Source organism: Neomonachus schauinslandi, chromosome 8 (assembly GCF_002201575.2).
Source record: "Neomonachus schauinslandi chromosome 8, ASM220157v2, whole genome shotgun sequence".
NCBI classification, from domain to species: Eukaryota; Metazoa; Chordata; class Mammalia; order Carnivora; family Phocidae; genus Neomonachus; species Neomonachus schauinslandi.
The window spans coordinates 129,703,317-129,724,691 of record NC_058410.1 but is presented as its reverse complement, the minus strand read 5'-3'; the positions used below and the strand labels follow the sequence as shown (position 1 = coordinate 129,724,691).

The 21,375-nt window shown below is 41.5% G+C and overlaps 1 pseudogene; it reads right to left on the bottom strand.

Moving 5' to 3' along the window:
• Nucleotides 1-2,040: 2,040 nt before the first annotated feature.
• Nucleotides 2,041-3,628, bottom strand: LOC110586768 (annotated as a pseudogene).
• Between the last annotated feature and the right edge of the window lie 17,747 nt (nt 3,629-21,375).

The window sequence follows — 21,375 nt, the reverse complement described above, 5'->3', positions numbered from 1 at the left end:
ACAAGCGGCCTCGGGCAGATTCTGATTCTGATGCAGCCACCTATCTCCGCGGTAAAATCACCGAAGGGTGAGGTCAGCATTCCGCAAGTGATCCCCCTAAGACTTCTACCCTAGGCTCTTCTCCAGGCCAACAGCTGGCAACCGTGTCAGCTCCCCAACTTCTGTTAATCATTGCGTTCAACTGACTGGCTTTGTTTGCTTAAACAGCACTGCCAAGTTAAAAGCTTCAGTTCTAAGCATGTGAACACTGCCTGGAGAGATATTCTGTCAATAAATATTTAGTGCTTAAAAATTAATCTCTTAACCTATCTTTTTCCACACACGCTCACCCTCCTCCCTATATTGGCTGGGTATGCTATAAAGCAAGGCATATGACTGGCTGTTGAGCCAAATTCTTTCCAAGGCTTAATTTTCTCTGCTGCTAGGTGAGGTCCTTAAAAAGGCACACTGGCAAGCTTACCTGACCACCTAACTTATTACACAGAGTGACCAGGGCACTGGATGAATAAAGGCTAATTAAAAAAAAAAACAACCCAACCCACCCCCGCAAACAGCTGTCCTTACCCCAAAATTGTGTAAAACCTAAAACTGAAGTTAGTGGAATGCCAAGGTGATTTCACCCTAGCCCAAATTGGGTACCTGCAGAGCAGCCTGATGTCTGGAGAGGAAAAAGAGAGGAGCCATCTCAGTCTGGGAAGTTCCAGAACTCAAGGGGAGAGGTTTTACAAACGTACAAACCCTTTCAAAGGGGTTTCCCCTATGTAAAAGTGAAAATAATTTTACCACCTTCGTAGGTCAGTCATGAGAATAAAATGAGATGACATGTCTAAGAGTTCATGGGCATGGCCAACCACAAGTAGGTGGGAGACAGGAGTGAACAAAAGCCCCTCCCCCATCACGTGTCAAGAAAATGACACAATCGCTACCTTTCCTTTGAAACCTTTTTACACTTCCCTTATTCTCTCCTCCGCGATCCCGTGCCTGTTGGATGATACATCAAAGAGAACACGGATCAGTTTTACTTTATTTGGTAGTTAGCTGCATGTGGGTGTGAACGGTCCACACTCAGAGGAGCAGTGCATGAGCACTGAGCTCACACATCCCTCATTTGTTTCTAGCTCCCACCACTGTCTGCACATGCTAGACAATCAAATATGTATTGATCGAGTGCTCTAGTTTTCATTTCCCTGTTTCCCTGGACATTTGTGTGAGATTCCAAGTATTAAGGACTTCTAATCTTTGTGTCTGTGGATGTGGGTACATTCAACATACCTATTTTCCCAATATGTCTTAGTTATAAAACAACATAATATTACAGACTGTAAACAGTGTTTTCATGTCTGGTAGTCTATTTACCTCTTGCCCATAGACATACATGTTTTGATTTTTACCAAGAACACAGGGGAGATGCAAGTGTGCATTCCTGCATTTTGCATTTACTATCATAGCCTCACATTTCCTTGGTGCTACTCAGTCTTCATTGGGATTATCTTCACAATCATTACCTTAGAACACAAGACTGAAGTTATTATTTCTTTTTTCCCAGCCCAGTTGAAAGTTTTATGCATCGATGAGGGGATCTTCGGGAGCGCAGGAAATGATGGTAAGAATGGACCCAGGGAAATTCTCCAGAACTAGGTGAGAGTCAGTCTTAACTTGTTTTTGGAATCTGATTTTATAGCATGATTCAGATGCACCATCTTGTCTCTATATGACCCAAAATAGAATTCAATCAACCCAAATACCTATTTACATAACTATCTCTCATGTGTGTACCTAGAATTCTTTTTTTTTTTTGGAATTTAATCTTTATTTACAGGACACTGCAAGAGAGGAGATTCCACATAGAAATAAGAAACCCACTGAGAGGAGGAGCTTCACACAGGTTGTACAGTTTGGAACTGGTCAAGTAGAGTTTCCTTGTTAAAAGTGCTACAATAACAAAACACATTTAAAAAGAGTTCTTAGTAGAGAAACAGTAAGACAAACTTCTACCAAACAGAGTACACAACAAACAACTTTCTGCCTCAGCTGTACAATCTAAAAGTTAAAATTCCCGGGAGTGCCATCCTGAACTTCGAACGTATAGCCTTCAGAGGTAGTTTCTGGCACAACATTCTGATCTTCCTCTTCCTCTACAGAGAAATACTTCTCAATCAAGTTTAATGAAGCTTTGTACACAGACTCATTTTCATGGTTTTGTAGAGCTTCAATTTTGTCCAAACCTCCACATTCTTCAATCATTATACTTAGTTTCTCAGTTTCACCTAGTTTCTCAGCAGCCTGAAAGATGTTTGAAATGGCATCCAGAATAACCAGAATAATTTTGGTGTCTTTTGCAGTTAAGAGGTTCATCAATGGTTCTATTATGCCACAATGAACGAGGTATACAATCTGTTCAACTGTCCCACCACTTGTATAGTTGGTCACGGCCCAGACAGCTTCCTTCTGTGTCTTAAAGTCTGCCTTAGAGAGAACACCAACGAGGAATGGGACTAATCCATGATTCACAACTTGCTGTATCTGGTCCTGGTGACCAGCTGTGATGTTTGACATTGTCCACGTAGCTTCCTTCTGAATATTAGTTTTGGGGTTCATTAGGAGACTGGGAAAAACAGCAAGTGCTCCTGCATCTATTACAACCTGAGTCTGTTCATCTGTCCCAGTGACAATATTTCCTATGGCTCTTAGCGCAGGAGTCACAATGGGCAATTCAGTAGCTCCTAGAAGCTTCACAAGCTGGGGCACAACTCCTGTTTTCACAACCATTTCAATCCGTTCATTTGGACCATCAGTGAGGTAGGAAATGGCCCAGCAGGTATCTGCCAATACTTCTGGATCATCATGATGCAGGAGACGAACTAAAGTAGGAAGAATCTGCTCGACAGCATCTAATGGGGGTGCGGGATTCTTGTTGCGACAAAGGTTTGAAAGTGTGCAAGTAAGGTTACGTAAGTAACCACATGCTAAAGATGACATATCAGGAACTGCAAGGAGAGCCAATAGTGGGTCAACTGCACCGTACTTAATAACCAAGTCTCGAAAAACTGAACCATCACCTGCAATGTTTCCTAGAGCCCACACAGCTTGTTCACTGATGTGGGCATGGGAAGATGCCAACAGAGAAATGAATGCTGGGATAGCACCTCCATCTACCACGGCCTTGGTCTGTTCTGACGTCCCAGAAGCAATGTTAGTGAGAGCCCAAGCAGATTCAAACTGAATGGGACTACAATCAGTTCTGCCCAAGAAGGACACAAACTTTGGAATCAAACCAGCCCGGATTATATTGTCTATGGGGGGCTGTTTTTCCCTAGAAAGCAGTTTCCTAGCAGCTTGAGTAGCCTGGAGCTGGCTTTCCAAATTGTTGCTATTTATGCCTTTGACAATGTCCTCAACAGACCAATTTACAGTGCCCTGGTTGTTGCGGTTTTCCTGTAGTGGAGAGATAGCATCATCAGGAAACGAGCTTACGTTTCTCCTTTTCAGCATCTGGTCATCCTTCTTAGCTTTCCTCAGCTCCACATTAACTTCTATTCGGCGCCGCCTCATTTCTGTACTCTTTCCCCTTGTTCTTGAATCTGTTAAGGCGGGCAGCTGGTGAATTAGCATTCTCGTTGGTGGACATGGTTATGAGACAAAGGGAGAAAGCTACACAGCCGGCTCAGGCTTCCACAGAAGGCGGTCCGGGGCGCACAGGCTGCAGGTCAGCTGCCCTCAAAATGTCCACCACGGATCACCCCAAAGACAGTGTCTGTACCTAGAATTCTTTTGAACAAATCATTTCTTCAATAGAGTAGCCATACAAGAATAATCTTTTCTGAAATGAGGAATAAAATTTTTCTCATTTAAAAAAAAATTGTGGGGCGCCTGGGTGGCTCGGTCGTTGGGTGTCTGCCTTCGGCTCAGGTCATGGTCCCAGGGTCCTGGGATTGAGCCCCGCATAGGGCTCCCTGCTCCGCGGGGAGCCTGCTTCTCCCTCTCCCACTCCCCCTGCTTGTGTTCCCTCTCTCACTGTGTCTCTATCTGTCAAATAAATAAATAAAATCTTTTTTAAAAAATATAAATAAATAAATAAATAAATAAATAATTGTTACTATCCCTCTAGGTAGCCACTGTCCACATCAAATGAAAGGGACCAGGGATGATTAAATGAAACCATCAATACCTAATTATGCATACTAGTCAAATTTTTACAGCTTCTTCTCCTAATATATCCAGGTAATTTTCTCTGTTTGTTTTGGCTATCACCTTCATTCTTGGCACAGTCCCATCCCTCCAGACAGTTCATGCAGAAATGCATCTCTAACAGTTTGCTGGCTCTTCTCTAAATCTACAGCTCTCTGAATTTATAGTTACAGGGTGAAGAACATTTACAGTTTAATATTTCGCTGCAGTGAAGACCTTAATTGTACCTCACCTGAACGGCTACAAGGGTCCTCTGATTTTAAGCTCTAGAAACATTCACAATTATTTAAAATAGAATCCTCAACAATGCTAAACATTTTTAATTTTATGTATTTATTTCCTTTAAAGATTTTATTTATTTATTTATTTGTCAGAGAGAGAGATAGAGCCCAAGTAAGGGGAGTGGCAGAGGGAGAGGAAGAAGCAGATTCCCTGCTGAGCAGGAAGTCCCATGTGGGACTAGATCCCAGGACCCTGGGATCATGACCTGAGCTGAAGGCAGATGCTCAACCAACTGAGCCACCCAGGCGCCTCTCAACATTGTTAAACATATTTTAAAGAATTAGTACCAATCCGTCTTTTTCCTCCCCATCAACCCAGTCTATCTGATGCTTACCTTCTTGGTTCTCATGTCGGAAATGTGGGAAATACTCGTTCTGGTCCTCCTGGGCCCTATGCAATGTACCACTAATCATCCTCCTAAATCCTGAGCTCTGGGCTCTTGCATTTGTGTGAAATAATAGAAGGGGATGGTAATGGGTGACCAAAAAGAACAGTGCAATTCTTCGTTCCAGCTGGAGCATTAGATCAAAATTAATATCCCCAATTCTAAGTTGGAGACCATGATCAGGTAGGATGGAGTTCTGAAGAAACTGGGAACCAGTTCAGACTTGTGGCTTGGTCACTCAATAAATAGCAGGGTATAAATTTATGTCCCAGCGTTCAAACTATGCTTGCCTGTTAGTATTTTTTTAAGCTTATTTATTTATCTATTCCTCTGCTTATTGATGTATTTACTAATGTTAAATTCAGTATCCTGTCTTATCCTCATCAATGCTTTTTTATAACCACAGGAAGCAACAGGGTTTAAAATAGAGGAGAAGAGTCCTGGGTTGGGGGTCAGAAAGTCTCCAGTTGGACCAACGCCATTGTGGACAGTTTGGGAACCCCCAAAGAAGACATTGGATCTCACACCTCACAGCACCCTTTTGGGTAAATTTGAGGAAACACCCCTTGCAGTTACTCTAGGGTCTCCAACCCGCAATGGCTGCTTCCTTCCCTGCCAGGACATCCACACCTCTGAGTCTAGGGTTTTCAATTCCAAAATCTAGGCGCCATCATCAATCTCCTGGTGGAGCTGGGAGGATTCTGGCAGGAATCCAACACCCAGCTCAGGGCTGGCCAGAGATGTCAGACCTTGAGGGAAAGGCTTGGAAAAACACAGAGTGCAGGGAGAACATGGGGGAGGATTGCAGGCATTTAACACAGGATAACTGGATCTAGGAGAGCGTGGAAATGCGTGGAAAAGCTGGTTCTTTTCAAGCAGTCGATTAAATAGCAATGGGAAAATGCAAGCTGAGGAAAAGAGCTGAAAGATGAACAGCATCTCAGCAGCGTTAAGTAGAGTCTGTGGCACCAAAACACTTTCCAGCTTATCTGCACATGAAGAGATAACTGGTCACCCTCACTTTAAATGCCAAGGGCTAAAGGAGTCTGAGCCCACGGACCTCAGATGCTTGAACAGTCTAACCTCTCCCAATTCATAAAATCCTCAGGTTTGGAATTTGGCTGGATTATCAAGGTTGGGTGTCAGGGGAGAAACAATAGGGGTCCAATCCTGGTGCCAGTTTGGCTTTTTTACCTTTCTAAATTTCTATTCTTTCCTTTTCTCACTCTATTCCTCAAGAAGTCCTTGATTTGGTTTGGAAGTTATAGGAACTTAAGGCCACTGCTGCAGTGAGTGTTCCTACCACAGGGGAGACCTTGAGCTTCTGATCCCGGAGAATAACACGCTGAAAGAACAGAGCCTCCCTTCTTCCAATTGCAACATGCTCTTCAGTCAGAACAGAGTGCAAAGAAGGGACCCCCTAATCTGTACAGTCCCAGCTGCTGGAATTGCAATGTTGCCATTTTTTCTTCTCAAAGCCCACAGTCTACAAGAAACTCTTGGATACCTACTCCCTATTTGGCCAATCCACTCCCAGATGGGGGAAAAAAACAAACAAAAAAACCCTCTTTACAAGAGGTGACTACCAAAGGCCCTGTGGAGCGCAAGATGAAATCGCTCATGTCAAGTAGTGACATAATCAGGAAAGCAGCCAAAGGCTCTGCCTGGTTGATTGCTGGACCGAGATCCTCCATGGCTTGAACATAATAAGCAGTAGGCACCAAGAGCTGACTACGTGCTCGCGGATTGACTTCGCCTTTGGTTCGTTACTTTCTTACTCCTTATTGTACCTTTCTTCCTTGACTTTGTATCGTGTTTTGTTTTGGGTGCCATGTTTGAAGCCAAGTTAAATGCACGGTGAAATGCCATTGAATTTGGAATCCTGAACCTGCTTTACAGCTGTGTTTACCTGGCTTTATGATTGCATAAAGCCGACCTTGTGGAAAGATACAACCCTTTGACCCGCCTTCAGAGCAGGCTTGAGACAGGCCCAGAGTGAAAAAATAGGAAAACCAGAAAAGTAGCTCTGCGTTTGGCAGAACCTGATTTTAAGTAATCGATCTGTCTTTAGTTCTGGGAGATGGATTTTCGTAGAAATCACTTGCAAACCTACCTCATTGCTTTTCTAGTTTGTCCAGTTTTACCTATTCTCAACTGGAGTTTATGCCTCACCAGAATGTTGTGGAGACTCATGAAATAAAAGTACGTTTTAACCCACCACATAGTGCCAAGTACTTTGTTAAATTCTGGAAACATTTTCCCCTTGCCTGAAGAAAACTGAAGAACATAATGTCAACCATTAAATTAGAAGTGAACATTGTCCTTTAATAAAAGTTTAAAAGTTTTAATTAAATATATATGGATATTAATGATTTAACAAGGCAAATGAAAACAATCACAGTCCCCAGTAAGTCCATGGCATAAGGAGACCCCACACTACCCTGAGCTATTCTTTGAAAAACCTTTAGAAATGGAAATCCCATGTACCACTATCGAATGATTCATTCACTCATTCAACAACCATTTTTTGTGTGCTTACTTTATGCCAGGCACTGTGCTAGGTTCTGGAAATAGAAAACATAAAGGCAGCCCACATAAACTTAATCCTACTGGATTGTATACTGCTTGGGATTAAACAGAGGTAACGCTCTAGGGTCTCCAACCCGCAATGGCTGCTTCCTTCCCTGCCTTCCTTCCCTGCTTCCCTCCCTTCCTTCCTTCCTTCCCTGCTGTGCGCCTCTCCCTCCAATCTCCTCTCTCCTCTCTCTCTCTCTCTCTCCTTCATTCCCAGGAGGATGAAGTTGCCCGGATGCATCCTACTGCAAATACCTCCTTCTCTTTAAGGTAAAGGCAGGTTAACCAAACTAACCTTAATGTTTGAAAGTGGGATAACAAAAGCTGGAATGTGGACGCACAAAGATGTGTTTGCCTTTTAGTCCCACCCCCAAAGGGCTGGACTAGGAACCAAAGAAGGATCTGTGCCTGGAGTCTTGATGTCTCAAGTTACTGTTACCTAGTTACTACACTTCCCTACAGAATCCGGAAAGGCTTTGAATCTAAGACTTCCAACCCCAGAGAGGTTCTAAGCAGTTAACAGGGAAGCAGCTGTTGTGCCATAACTGGATCTCCCACTAGGATGCTCTAATGTAGGATGAATGAGAATTATTCTCTGGTATTTTTCTGAGACTATGCTCCATTTTCCCCACTCAAAGTTTGCTTTTGCCAGAGAAGGGATTTTTGGATTCTCTTCACAGATCATTGGTACTTGAGGTTCACCCTTAAACTTAGTTCCAGATGGGAAATCCTATAGTCCCAGATCCAGAGTGAGTTATAATGGATTAAGATCTGTGTTCCTCACTCAGATCTGCTCACTAAGGAAGCAAAATCACAAGGCAACAGGATTTAGTAGAAAATGCCCTGGGTTCGGAGCTAGGAGGCCGGATTCTACGGTCCATAAGTAAAGTTGTATACCTTGAATGAGTTACTTCACCATGAGCCTCAGTCCAGGCAAACAGGAGGGCCTATGTGCTCTTTACATACTCTTCCAGGAATGAATTATGATTCATGTTCCGGGGAACAAGCTAGATGCTATTATACTTTTACCCAGCTTCATTTCTTCCCATAAGTGGTTTGAAGCAACTTATAATATCCAATGGGTTTTAAAAACAAAATTGGCAGGGGAACCTAGGTGGCTCAGTCAGTTAAGGGTCTGCCTTCAGCTCATGATCATAGGGTTGTGGGATCGAGCCCCGCACCGGGCTCCCTGCTTAGGGGGGATTCTGCTCCCCTCTGCTCATGCTCTCTCTCTGTGTCAAATAAATAAATAAAATCTTAAAAAACACACACACACATGCACACAAAATTTGCAGTAGAGTCAAGAAAAGCCAAAGGAATAGCAAGTCAGCAATTCTTAAAATAACTTTTTCCTGAAGAAGAGACTAAAAGAAGCTCAACTGTTGTAATAGAGTTTTCTTTTGAGTGTTGGGATTCTGAAAAATTACTGTTTTTATATACTTGTTCCTGTTTTTCATATTTATGGTCATGGATTATTTTTCTAATCGGAAAAGAAAAGTTGTAACGGCTTCGGCTGGTTATCTTTCCCCTCATCCTCGGCCGAGCGTTTGTCCGATTGACAATTCAACTTCCTCCTTAGCATTCAACTTCCTCAATTTCTTCACGGCCTGGCATTCTGTACCACTTGCAAAAGTATGAAAAAATAGACCCTACTCCATAAGAATCTTGCTAGAGAAATAAATACAATGCTTTATGAGATTCGACGTCTTTTACCAACAAAGGAATAAAATCATCAGATACCTATTTTTGTATACGTGGGTGTTTTTCAGACCCTTCCAGCATTGGAAGGTGAAGGAGGGTAAGGGGAGAAGAAGCAGCTTTTCTGAAGGTTAAGGATTGAGTCCTCTCATTTTGAAAGAGCCAGTCAAGCCAAATATCTCAGCCAAAGCTGATTTTCCATTCTTGGCAATGACCTAATTACTTCACTGTACCCCTTAGCAGATCCTGCCCATTCAATTACTTCAGGACTTCCCTGCTCTTCAGGGGCTCCATTCTCTTCTCTGTATACCCTATCCTTGCTTCTCTTGACCCACTTAACCTGCTCTTCTCTTCTCCATAATTAACAAGAGAACATTTAAATTCCATGCCCACCATGGAGAAAACTTGGCAACCCACAAAGACAAAGAAAAAGGGCTAGTAGACGTTAAAAAAAAGATTCACCTTCACTGAATTGCAAATAAAAACAAAAACACAGCTCTTTTTCTCTTTAATTCAAATAGCTTTTAAAAAGAAACACCTAAGGGGGTGCCTGGGTGGCTCTGTTGGTTAGGCGTCTGCCTTCGGTTCAGGTCATGATCTCAGGGTCCTGGGAGGGAGCCTGCTTCTCCTTCTCCCTCTGCCTGCAGCTCCCCCAGCTTGTGTGTTTTCTCTCTCTCTCTCTCTCTCTGTCAAAGAAATAAATAAAATCTTAAAAAAAAAAAGGAACACCTAAGAATATCCACTGGGGGCAGAAGTGTGATGACATAAGCCCTCTTGTACACTGGTGGTCTGATTGAAAATTAGAACATATTTTGGGCGCCTGGGTGGCTCAGTCGTTAAGCGTCTGCCTTCGGCTCAGGTCATGGTCCCAGGGTCCTGGGATCGAGTCCCACATCGGGCTCCCTGCTCTGCGGGAAGCCTGCTTCTCCCTCTTCCACTCCCCCTGCTTGTGTTCCTGCTCTCGCTATGTCTCTCTCTGTCAAATAAATAAATAAAAATCTTTAAAAAAAAAAAAAAAGAACATATTTTGAAAGGTAATGAAGGGGTTCCGAGCATTCAGAGTATGCTACCCAAAGTCTGCAACTCTGACATAAGGATGATTGTGATCTGAAGTGATTCAGAAGAAGCAAACACAGGAAACTCTGCCCTTCCTCTCTCTAGCAGGAAAGGCAGGATGATTCTTCACACTTGATCTTAGCCAAATGGCCATGAAGTGATAGGATGATTCTTAACCACTGAAACAACTCCAGACCCTTATGGACAAGACACCAGAGGAATCTAGATCATAAACCCTACTAACTAGCTCTTATCTTCTATTAGTTGCACCCACATATTTCTTTTACTACAATTTGCCACCCCTAAGAGCCTAAACTCCTTTTCCTTTATCTTTTTCCTTCTCTACAAAGGTATCGTTCTTTGGTAAGATGCTGTATAAACCCCAAGTTTTAACCATTCCTTTGAGTTACTCACCGCTGAGTCTCTCCTGTGTGATGTGCGCTATATGTGTTAATAAACTCTTTTTCTCTCTACAACCTGTGTTTTGTCAGTGTAATTTCTAGAACTTTGGCTGAAGAACCTAAGCCAGTAAACTCAAGGTATTCTTTTTCCTCCCCCAGACAATTTTGCAATATGTATCAAGAACTTAAAATGTTCCTATCTCTCAATTTTTTTTAAAGATTTTATTTATTTTTATTTGAGAGTGAAAGAGAGCACAAGTGGGAGGGGGGGCAGAGGGAGAGGGAGAAGCAGACTCCCCCCTGAGCATGGATCCTGACGCTGGGCTCCATCCCAGTACCCTGAGATCATGACCTGCTCTGAGATCAGGAGTCAGCCACTTAACTGAGTGAGCTACCCAGGCACCCCTCAATTTCTTTTGTTAATGGCTGTTATGATGTTTTTACTGAAATATAGTTGACACACAGTGTTACGTTAGTTTCAGGCGTATGACATGATGATTTCATTCTTTCAATACATGAAGTTTTTGTTCCAAAGGCAGTAACGCTAAAATGTGACAAAGCTTTATGTGAAAAGGTGTGACTTACTTTCAATGTTCTTCAACATCGATTATGATAATATTTTCCACAGTAGGAAAATGGAAATGAATACTCAACAACTGGCAAATTATGCTTCATCCATACTGTGAAAAAGAAAGCAGTTACGTCATATTTCCAAGAAGACAGGGCAATCATTCTCATATATTGTTAGGAGAAAGCAGGATACAAAATTACATAAATCAATATGACCTAACTACAGGGGTGCTTGGGTGGCTCAGTCACTTAAGAGTCTGACTCTTGATCTCAGCTCAGGTCTTGATCTCAGGGTCATGAGTTAAAGCCCCATGCTGGGCATGGAGCCTACTTTAAAAAAATGTATATTTATAACCTAACTACATAAAGCAATACATGGAGAAGGAGATAAATAACACAAATATTTTCACAGCAATTATTTCTCAATTTGTACGATGTATAATTTTTGTTTTCTTACAATTTCTACTTAGCAATTTTACTTTACTCTTCATTTCCCAGGTTTTCTACAATAGGTCTGTATTTTAGAATAAGAAAAATAATTTTTTAAAATTTTCTGCCCATCAGAAATACAAATCAAAACCACAATGAGATACCACCTTATACCAGTTAGAATGGCAGAAATTAACAAAACAAGAAACAACACATGTTGGTGAGGATGTGGAGAAAGGGGAACCCTCCTACACTGTTGGTGGGAATGCAAGCTGGTGCAGCCACTCTGGAAAACAGTATGGAGGTTCCTCAAAAAGTTAAAAATAGAGCTACCCTATGACCCAACAATTGCACTACTGGGTATTTACCCCAAAGATACAAATGTAGTGATCCGAAGGGGCACCTGCACCCCAATGTTTATAGCAGCAACGTCCACAATAACCAAACTATGGTAAAAGCCTAGATGTCTATCAACAGATGAATGGATAAAGAAGATGTGGTGTATATATATATATATATATATATATATATATATACACACACACATACATATATACACACACAATGGAATATTATGCAGCCATCAAAAATGAAATCTTGCCATTTGCAATGATGTGGATGGAACTAGAGGGTATTATGCTAAATGAAATAAGTCAATCAGAGAAAGACAATTATCATATGATCTCACTGATATGTGGAATTTGAGAAACAGGGCACAGGATCATAGGGGAAGAGAGGAAAAAATGAAACAAAATGAAACCAGAGAGGAGACAAACCGTAAGAGACTCTTAATCTCAGGAAACAAACTGAGGGTTGCTGGAGTGGTGGGGGGTGGGAGGGATGGGGTGGCTGGGTGATGGACATTGGGAAGGGTATGTGCTATGGTGAGCACTGTGAACTGTGTAAGACTGATGAATCACAGACCTGTACCCATGAAACAAATAATACATTCTATGTTAATTTTTAAAAATAAATAAACGGAGAAAAAATAAATAAATAAAAATTTAAAAAATTAAAAATAAAAAAAAATTTCTGCCCATCAATAACTAGTATAGGGTTTTCAAATTTTACATGAAGAGTGAGTTCCTGGAGACTCATCCACACCTGGAGTACAGAGCTAACAATGAATGGTGGGATTTCTATTCACCAAGCTAAGTGAGGCTGCCACATGGCCAAGCCTAAACATAGTCTATACTTCATTTGGCCGACAGTGCTGAATTCTTGAAATTCTTGACAGCTTAAAAAAAAAAAATAAGGGGCACCTGGGTTGCTCAGTTGGTTAATCATCTGCCTTCAGCTCAGGTCATGATCAAGTCCTGCATTGGGCTCCTTGCTCAGCGGGGAGTCTGCTTCTCCCTCTGCCTGCCACTCCCCCTGCTTGTGCGATCGCGCGCTCTCTCTCTCTGATAAATAAATAAATAAAATCTTTTAAAAAATTAATTTGGACATATTTGCATTATTTCAAATTGTTCTTATAGGGATCTTACTGACTTTTTTCAGATCTCAAATTTCCCAAACTCACACAATTCAAATTTGCATAAAATGAGACCATAACAAATTATGCATGTTGAAGATAATTGAATTCCTGAACAACATACTATAATTGCTTTAAAAAGTTTCATGTGTCCTATCAAAGATTTGTGACATACCATGCGGTAAAAATTTAATAAGTATATTCTATAAGCAAAAAGTATATTATTGATATGTAAAAAGTATAATTTATTTTATATGAATTCCATTGCAACAGATGCACAGGGACGCCTGGGTGGCTCAGTCGGTTGAGCATCTGCCTTCTGCTCATGATCCCAGGGTCCTAGGATCGGGTCCCCCATTGGGCTCCTTGCTCGGCGAGGAGACTGCTTCTCCCTTTCCAGCTCCCCCTGCTTGGGCTGTCTCTCTCCTCTCTGTCAAATAAATAAATAAAATCTTTAAAAAAATTTTTAAAAAAGAAACAGATGCACAAAACAGTCTATAGGATGTTCATAAAGACTGGAAACATAGGTGAATACATATAAAGCCATCAAGCACATTTTTAAAGTGTAAAACATACACACACACTGCTCCCAGACGTTATGTAGAATGGAAATCAAGTTTCACATATCTGGAAACCTATTGAGTGTCCCCCAGAAATGTTCATCAGGAGAGTAGGGGTCCTTCAACCACCCAAGTAAATCAATAGCCTTCTGGTCTTGAAGAACAACTTTAGCAAATTCTCTTGTAAGGACCACATCGGCAGAGCTAAAGCAAATGCCAGGTTGTGAGGAGGTGTTTCTCTCATCCAAGCCTGCAGCATAAAGAAAAACAAACAGCATCCCTGCTCTAAGTGCACGTCTTTGGTCCTTCTGATAATAGAAGGAGGAGGCGGCACCCCTAGAATTACAGTTTTCTCTTAAAATCCTTTCAGATGCTAAACTAGTTCCTTACTGGTTTCAGGGGGATCTCGCCCATAGATATTGATGGTGTACTTCTACGGAACTTCAGAAGCTACAAGTATTGCCAGGCTGCTCAGGTCCGACCGAAGCCTGGAAATTTCTACGTAAACCACAGGCGCCCTCTTGGAAGTCAGAAAGGCATTTGCAAAGCAGCTTCATTTTTCTTACCATCTCCTCTTTGTCACTTGCTGGACTTCATGTCATCGCTGAAGTCAGTCTGCAGGTCTATCCTTAGATTATTAGGGAATCTACTCCCACTTGACATTTTGAGCAAGAAGAGATATATTGCCACTCACTTAAGGGGATCAACCGCAAGTTTGCAGCTCTTCTCTTACCTTGAAGGGGTTGAGCAGATCTGAGAACATGAGCCAATGGAGCCAATGGAGCAAGAGCTGGACAGTGTTGAGTACCTCTGTCTAGGCCGCCCTCAAGAGAAGACCCTGACAAACCTGCCGCAGCTGCCAACTCAGAGGGGGTCTTCTCATGTGGGGTGAAGGTGGGACGTTTGTCCATCTTGCAGCCCTTTTACTCCACAATCACTGATGTCATCTTTGGATACAAGGGACAGTATATTTCTTCAACTTTGGGTACTTTCAGTTGTGGTGAGGCAGGTCACCATTGACACTGAAGTTGACAGCACCCAGAACTGCTCAATGGCAGTGTTTCTCTTTATTTAAAAACAAAAATCAGGAATTCATAGAACTTCAGGGCTGGACAGAGTGTTGCAGATTATTCAGACCAACTCATCCAATTCACAAATGGAGAACATGGACAATGAACTATAGTATTCTATCACACTCTGGTCTCTGTCTTCTCACTGACAACGGGTGAGATAAGCATTGACATATCCATCGGGCACATGAGGAGTCACCAGTAGAAGCCCACATGTACACTGACTTGGCTGATAGCCAATAATGAGTTAATGGTAGTCATCCAGGTCTCAAACCTAATTCTTCTGACTGCACGGGTCTTCTACCTGGAATATTCTCTCCCCTCATGTTTTCTTGATGGGTTCCTCTCATCCATTAGGTCCCCCTGTGGCACTCCTTTCTTGGTGTCCCTTCCCTACCCTTCCAAATCTGGGTTAGGAGCCCTTCCACCTTCCTAACTGGACTTTGTACCCTTCTAATTGCTCGTTTGCTCCACCACTAGGCTATGGAAGACTCTTCTGTCTACTGGTCACTGTATTTTCAGCACCTACCTTCCAGTAGGAACTCATCATTGAATTAAGTTTGGTAACCCCTCTTCCCTCTACACAAACTATGGCAGGGGGGAAGGAGGGGGCCCCAATCCAGGCTTCCGCATGTTTTTGTACAGCCTGTGAGCTAAGAATGGTTTTACATTTTTAAACAGTTGAAAGAAAATCTGAAGAAAAAACTCCTTCATGACAGATGAAAATTATATGAAATTCAAATTTTGGTGTCCATAAATAGAGTTTTATCGGGACACAGACACACTGATTTGTTGACAGATTGGCTATGGCTGCTCTGACGTTGCAACAGCAGAGCTGACCAGTTACAACACAAGCCATCTGGCCACCAAAGCCTAAAATAGTTACTATCTGGCTTTTCACAGAAAAGGTTTGCTGATCATCTTCCCTGTAATTACTGATGTCTCTGAGAGTTATATGTTTTCACCACATCAAAGTGATTGTTGTGGACTTGGTACAACTGTACAACTTTTTGCCTTATTTTCTAGATTTCCTTGTGCATGCTAGAATAACATCATATTTAATAGGAGGGCATGGGTTTTAAAGAGAGACTTCTGTGGTTTTGCTGGTTCCTAGCTGGGTGACCTTGGGTGAATTGCTTTACCTTTCTATTTCAGTTTCATCATCTGTAAAATAAAGATAATGCCAGTGGGGTTTCTTGTGAATTAATGACTTAATAAGTGGGATGCACTTTGGGCAGACTCTGATGCATAAAAAATATTCTCAAATGCTGGTTTTTATTATCTGCACATGGTCACTTTAAAAGTCTACCAGCACCCCTAGTGAATTGAAAAGTCATAGCACAGTGCTTTGCCTGACTCCACTGGGCCCAAACTTTGGCAAGATATGGTGCTGTCACTCAGTGGCTCCATACGGTGTAGCTTGATGTGCCTTTCTTTCCCTCTCCGTGGTTGAAAATCTTGTGAATGAGAGGAAAGAAGAATTTGCATGGCATTATAGCATTCCGTTCCCCACTAGATGGGGCATAACTTGAAGGAAAGAACATGTCTTCAGTGACATAGAAGGAGTGCTCAATGTGGCGTTGGAGGGGTCCTGGAAAACATATCCCTCTAAGGTCTCCATTCCACCAGCCAGCCAAGGAATCCAGAATGCTAGTTAAGAGGTCTCATTAGGAGGCACATTGTTTGAGTTATTCAAGAGGGATGACACAATGGATACTTGTTGGTATCTCATTAAGCCATTAGCAACCAATGACACTCAGCAGACCTTCTGAAAAAAATGGGATGAGGGACAGGTTATATTAGATGGAAGGAAAGCAAGCAAGGTCTGGAGTATGGGGTGCTACTGGGGATCCTTTGGGGCGTGCTGGCAGGGAGGGCAGCCCAGAGAGAATACAAGGGTGGGGAGATGCAACGAAGGGTCATGCACCATCACTTATATTATCATTTTCAGAATAAGATATGTCTTACAAATCAAATTTTCCCCCAATGTCCTAGGTACACTCACCTCAAAATTCAAGTTTCATTTTAATTCTTCTCATGTCATTTGACTATTAAATTTTCAATTCTATTTCTTTCTAGAACAGTTAAATGGTTACAGAGGAGAACAGTCCAGGGATACAACCGGAAAGAAGGTTAGAGGTCCTCTTAGCCCATGCTGTCACTTTACAGAGGAAAGCAAGATGCCATCCAGAGAAAGAAAGTGACTTGCTTGAACACACAGAGCTATCAAGCGCCCGCCCCAGGAGTGGTAGCTGGCCCAGGCAATCAGCTACTTCCAAAAATGTTTCCTTCCCTTGTCCAAGAGACAAGACTTCAGAAAACACAATTTCACAAGCGCCTGCCTATCCAGAACTCTGAAGGACAAATTAAACAAAGGATGAGATTATCTGAACTTCATGAGATTTGTTCTTATATTCAGTCTCTACCTTCAGAAACCCAGGCTAAAGGTAATATTTGTGCTCTTAAACGAGGCTGGTAAAATATTTACACTTCGCAGCACAGCAAGATAACACTTCTTCTGGCTCGTCATATCAGGATTGGGAAAATATATCCACAGCAAAACAACCGATTTTGGAAAATTCGTGACCAAAGCCAATAGGTACATTCAAAACTCTGGTGAAGGGCCCCTAGTTGTAATGACATTTATGTTTATGAATCTCCTCTAACTCCTCAGTTATCTTCTGCAAATAGATTATTTCTCATAAAAACAAGAATTAACCCAACACCTCAGCCTATTTCCAAGCTCATATTCAGTGTCTCCTCTATGGGGTCCCACTGAGGATCTTTTCACCCGTCTTCCTTCCCATGCCCTCCACCCTGTCCTTCCACAGTTGACCTAAACTTGCATTTCTGTCTGATGGGCTGGAACAGGTGTACCTGCAGGAAAATCTGACACAGAATCCCTTTCTGACCCCTAATCCTGAGGTCTGAAACCTGTACAATTCTAATTCTATCCTTAGTCCCTGGCATTGAAGACTTGCAAAGTCATTTTTTTTGTGATATAAAAACACATAATAAAAACTTACTTTCTTAACCACCTTTAAGTGCACAGTACAGTATGTGAACAATACCTATATTATGCAACGGAGCTCTAGAACTTTCATCTTACGTAACTTTCATGTTACGAAACTCTACACCCACTGAACATTTCCAAATCTCCACCCCCCCCAACAGCCCCTGGGAACCACATTCTGCTTTTTGTTTCTATGAGCTTGACTACTTTAGATACTCTTTGTTTCTATGAACTTGACTACTTTAAATACCGCGTGTAAATGGAATCATGCAGTGTTTGTCTTTTTGGGACTGACTTATTTCAATTAGTAATGTTCCCTGAAGCAGTTTTTTTTTTAAAGATTTTATTTATTTAATTGAGAGGGGTACATACGTACACACACTGGAATATGAACAGTGGTTATCTCTGAGTTATAAGATTACAGATTATTTCTGTTACTTTCACTCCATTCCAGAGTGTACATTGCTTTTATTCATGGGGGAAATGCATTGTTTAGTTTCATTGTTAAGAGCTAAGTACTGGAATCCAGGAATATCAAAGCGGAAGTGACCTCCACTCCGGGAGGATCTCAGTGAGCTGAGTGTGAGCATCCTGAAAAAGAACAGTGTTGCAAAATTATTGCGGATCTGCAATTTCTAAGAGAAATATCCAGATACTTCTGGCGGCATCCATTCATGAGAAGAAAAAGAAATCCTATCTGATATTTTTATTAAGTTCTTTTCTGTGTCCTGGATAATTTGATTCAGTTTAATGAAATTAAGAGATTAGTCAGGAAGAAATAAAACACTGCCTTTCTTTCTACATATTCTTTCCAGAACCAAGAAAGATTGGTGGTGGGGGCTGTGTGCAGAAGCAGTCATGTCCTTCAGTTCCTCCATCTGCCCTCTTCTTGACATTGACCTTCTGGCTACTGAGCGAGGCACACAGGCCACCTGTTACATCCTTCTTGAGCCACATGCTTCTAGAGTGGAACCCTGGACTGACTGATTAAAACAGTGCTCAAGATCAATGTTTGCTTTATTTTGTTCCGCTGTCTTATATTTCAAGTTTAAATGCCTACTAGTTATTTATCAACTTTTATTATGGATTTACTCTGCAAAAAAAGGTGATACGATAAATACTAATCTTGCTCCCCCCAGGACTGATAATTTTAACTAACCTGTTAAAGGTTCTGAGATGCCATGTGGTCAAGAAACCTGCTTCACTTTATTTAATTCAGTGTTGTCCCAACTCATGTTTTAGCACTTTACTGTTTATTTTATTGTGGTAAAATATGCGTAATATTAAAATGTACAATTCAGTGGTAGGAAGTGCACTCGCAATGTTATACAACTATCAGATTAGTTCCAGAACTTTTTAATTATCCCAAACAGAAATTCTGTGCCCATGAAACAATATCTCCTCACCCCCACTCAGGCCCCTGCTAACCTCTATTCTTGCTTTCTGTCTCTGTGAATATGCCCGTTCTAGATAGCTTTAGGAGTGCAATCATATATTTGTCCTTTTGGGTTTGGCTTATTTCACTCAGCATAATGTTTTCAAAGCCCATCCATGTTGTCACATGAGTCAGAATTTGATTCTGTTTCTGGCTGAGTGATATTCTATTCTTTGTATGTTACACATTTTGTCTATTCCTTCATCTGTTGATGGACACTTAGGTTGTTTTAAACTTTTGGCCATTGTGAATTGTGCTACTATGAACTTTGGTGTGCAAGTATATGTTTGAGACCCTGCTTCCAGTTCTTTTGGATAGATCCCTAGGACTGGACTTGCTAGCCCATATGGTAATGCCGTGTTTAATTTTTTGAGGCACAGTCGAACTGTTTTCCATATGACTTTACATTCCCACCAGCAATGCACCAATTTCTCCACATTCTCACCAACACTTGTTATTTTGTTGTTTTGATAACAGACACTCTAATGAGTGAGTGTCCATACTCATTTTGGCACAGAATGCTTTCATTATAGGAGTCCCATCAGCAACCCAAGGAACTAGTTAATATCACACAGAAGGCACTTGAGCAATGCTGGGTGGTCCATTCAGCGAGTGGGATATATTACATTCCAACTACACTCACAATGTGAGTATAGCTGGAAAATGTCAGACACACTTGTCTTTTTTTTTTCAAGATTTTTTATTTATTCATTTGAGAAAGAGAGAGAGAGAGAGAGAACACTAGCAGGTGGGAGGGGCAGAGGGAGAGGGAGAAGCAGATTCCCCGCTGAGCAGGAGCCCGATGTGGGGCTCGATCCCAGGACCCCGAGATCATGACCTGAGCCGAAGGCAGACGCTTAACTAACTGAGCCACCCAGGCGCCCTGGGACACCCTCACCTTTTAAAGAATTCTCAGTAAGGGTTTTCGCCTCCTTTTTACCTGGGCAATTGACACCACCAACATACTCAATATCTTGATTCCTATTTTTTATATTACATGTTGCTTTTTAAAATATGTTCTATACTCGTCTCTCCTCACACCGTAGCCCTGTCTAGCATAAAGGGCAGAGATCACACAGGTGCAAATGCATGTGTGTGCACAGGTGTTCAGACATTAATGTGTGTGGGGCCCATGCACACTCATGGGCCCTCTTCTTCACTCAGGGAAATGAAAAGCTGTATTTTTTAAAAGTCAGGCATTCTAACTAGACCAAGCATTTGGTTTTACCTTGATTTTGAGAAAAGCTTTTTTTTTTTTTTTAATTTATACATTTCTGTGTCACTTGAGTTTGTTATAGTGCATAATTGCCTTTGAGATATTGAGGAATTTTAAAGAGATAAATGCGGGGGGCACCTGAGTGGCTCATTTGGTTAAATGTCCAACTCTTGATCTCAGCTAGGTCTTGATCTCAGGATTGTGAGTTCGAGCCCTGCACTGGGCTCCACGCTCCACTTAAAAAAAAAAAATCTTTAGGGGCGCCTGGGTGCTCAGTCAGTTGACCAGCCTGCTCTTAATTTTGGCTTGGGTCATGATCTCAGGGCCTGGGATTGAGTCCTGAATCAGGCTCCACACTCAGCAGAGAGTCTGCTTGAGATTCTCTCTCTCCCTCTCTCTCTCTGCCCCTCCCCTTGCTCAGTTTCTCTCTCTCTCTCTCTCTCAAATAAATAAATAAATAAATCTTTAAAAAATTTTTTAAAAAAATAAAGGAAATAAATGCTATTCAGATATAAATATACTAACAGAAGTGTGAAAGATGAGTTGAAGGCCAGGCTTGGGAGAAACAAACAACAAACAAATAAGTCACATAAAATTTGGGTTCTGGAACAAATTTTAATAATAATTAGAATATAAACAGACTCTTATTAGAAATAAGAGTAACAAAGAGACTCCAGTAATGGTGAATTTGAACCTCAGAAGAGAAGCAACTGAGGACCACCTCTAGCAGGAGTGGGAAAGCAAAAGGAAGCAAACTGCAAAATGCTTATTTGGAGCTGAACTGGGACCCTCCACCACCCCAATCGTATGTTGAAGACCTAACCCCCAGTACCTCAGAATGTGACTATATTTGAAGATAGGGTCTTTAAAAAATTTTTTTATATCTTTATTAGGATATCTAGAATTAACTTTTTTATTGTAAGACTTTTTCTCATTAGACTTGTTTTTTTCTTTGAATTGGTATTTTTATTCATAGATTCTTCATTGTCTATCTTTACTTTTCTTTTTTGTTATTTTTCTTAAT